The 2,461-nt window shown below is 35.4% G+C and overlaps 1 long non-coding RNA gene across 1 annotated transcript; it reads left to right on the forward strand.

The window, feature by feature from the left end:
- Positions 1-508: 508 nt before the first annotated feature.
- LOC131220504 (uncharacterized) lies at positions 509-1,616 on the forward strand. Its single transcript, XR_009158639.1, has 3 exons — positions 509-681; positions 1,248-1,335; positions 1,446-1,616. It is a non-coding gene; the product is annotated as an uncharacterized LOC131220504 (long non-coding RNA).
- Positions 1,617-2,461: the final 845 nt, after the last annotated feature.

A 2,461-nucleotide genomic window follows, 5' to 3' on the forward strand; every position in this document is an offset into this window, starting at 1 on the left:
GTTTCCCTATAAGGAGGTGATATTATATCTTTGATAGCAACAACACGTATGACAGAGAAAAATGCAACCGATACAGTCTGCTACAATTCAAAGGAGAAAAAAGATTTGTGGCTACACCGATATTCTAGTACATTACGAACGGTTGCCTACGTACCCAAAAAGTCAGATTAGGATCAAGCCACTATGTAGTTCTTTTTAATTAAGCCACCAATGTTTCCCCCACTCTCACATCTCCGTCTCTCTTGAAGCAAAAAAGAAGAAGAAAAAAAAAAATCTCTTTTATGTTTTTTCAATCCATCTTCCATTTTCTTCTTAACAAGAAAATCCATATTTACTAATATTCCCATTTTTCTATTTTTCAAAAGAATGAATTCAGACTCTGAAAGCGTCGGCTCCAGCACTCGTACTTTCAACCCAAACTCTAACCAAGGACTCCAAAATTACCAAGTACTCATAAACATTCATTGCAAGCATTTTCTATCTATGTGCATGACGACCATACTATTAAGATCAATCCTCTTATTTTCATTTACAGAAACTAATAGATGACAAATTATGTGTAACATACAGAGATGGTTCAGCCACTTGTGTAATTAAGGAAGGTTCAAAAGGACATACATATTTGAAAGACGGATTTTGGGTGCGGTAATGGCGACGGTGTTCCAATTTGAGACTTTTTGGGTGTTGGTTTCACTGCCACTTTTCTTCGTTGTCGAGCCCCAATCACAAACTTCTAGATTTGGCCGATAAAATATATGAAAAGATTTAACCCCACAAAAGAAGATGAAAAACAAACCATGAATGATAGAGCAATGCAATTGCCTAATCGCGAGTGCAACTATTCAGGTTGGCCTAGTTCTTCGGTGGGCCATGCACGTATGCATATGTCAATGGTTCATGATCAAACTATCCTGATAATACACGATCGATAAAGATACCCATAGCAGCCCACTCGAAGATTAGCCTAGATGTCACTCATGTGCTACTTTGATGTTGACGGTCTGTAGTCATTAGAAAATAGCAAACTTGAAGAAACAGAACAGAGCAAAGCCTCAAATTTGAAAGAAGGATTTGTCACTATGGATTTGTTTTGTTGGGTTCTTCATCTAATATCTTTGTTCTACTCTTTAATGTCTTTAATGGACTATTTCAGGCATAATATACATCTATGCTATATATAAGAGAGCAACTCTAGGAATTGAAATTTGTAACTAGCCCACCATTTGTTAATTCCATTTCTAATGCAGGTTAGCCCAAGCAACATCTTCTTGCAACTGGATGGAGTGTGTAAGTGCAAAGAGGCTTGTTGCAGGTGATTCGGTCCTTTTTCATCTGGTATGCTCGTTCAGATCCTCATGCCACCTATCTTATGCATGCAGCATTTCAACCTGCCATGTCATATATAATTTGCATCCAACACTAAAATATATTGGTTTCATCATCAGGAATGAAAGAATCATTTAATCCTGGGAATCTGGCATGCTAATCAGCCACAAACAGTCATGCCTTTGTCACTATATATATTAACTTCTTGAATTGTCTTTCATAAAAAGAAAAAAGAAAAAAGAAAGAAATAGTTACTGACAATATGCACTGGTGGATTTCATGCATGAGGGTTTGTACTCTCAAGGCAAGGAATGATGATGTACTCTCCTCCATCTCTTTGAGTGCCCTTAACAGTAGCATCACAATCAAATTTTCACTGGTACAATTTGGAATGTACAAAATAATGGAAAGTAGATTACTGAATCACAATTTCATGTAAAATCTTTCTGCCAGCTCTAGATTCCTGAGGTATTTCAAATCTACCTTATGATTAGAAGCTAGATTTGAAGCAAAGAACATTATGGAATTAGGTCGCAATGTGCACAATGAAAATAACTTAGCAAAGGTTGAAGCTTGTGGAGAAAGTTTTTGCAGCTCTAGCAAACCCATTTGTAAGTATTAGATCATTCAAGTGTAAAATATTAAGAAAGTTTTTTAGTGTAGTACATGTGAATTAAAACTGCACTAACAGTAAACTGTTAACTATAATAGGAACTAAGGCAATGGTAATTAAACGATAAACAAAAAATAACGAAAAAAAAGATAGATCTTATCCAAATAAGTGTGTTGGCATGTGTGACAAGCAAGCATATTTGGTTGAAACAGAATATAGGAGTTTTTGTAACATTGCTAGACAGGTCACAAATTCTTATAAGGTTGCAAGTACAAAGGAACATACCAGCAAAAAAGAAAGATTAAGATATATATTTAAATAAAGTGGGTGGACATAATCATCAACAACATTTAGTTCACAAAACTGCCATAGCAAGGTGTCAAGTTCTATGTACGGTAGGACTTTGGTGGTACACTTAAGATCTTTCCCATAGGAAAAATTCAAGAAAGGTGTGAGTTTTAATCATATCAGCCTTATGAAAAGGTAAAAATCTCATCAATTTCAAGAAAGGAAGAAAAAAAA

This window comes from Magnolia sinica, chromosome 12, assembly GCF_029962835.1.
Source record: "Magnolia sinica isolate HGM2019 chromosome 12, MsV1, whole genome shotgun sequence".
In the NCBI taxonomy this organism is placed as follows: Eukaryota; Viridiplantae; Streptophyta; class Magnoliopsida; order Magnoliales; family Magnoliaceae; genus Magnolia; species Magnolia sinica.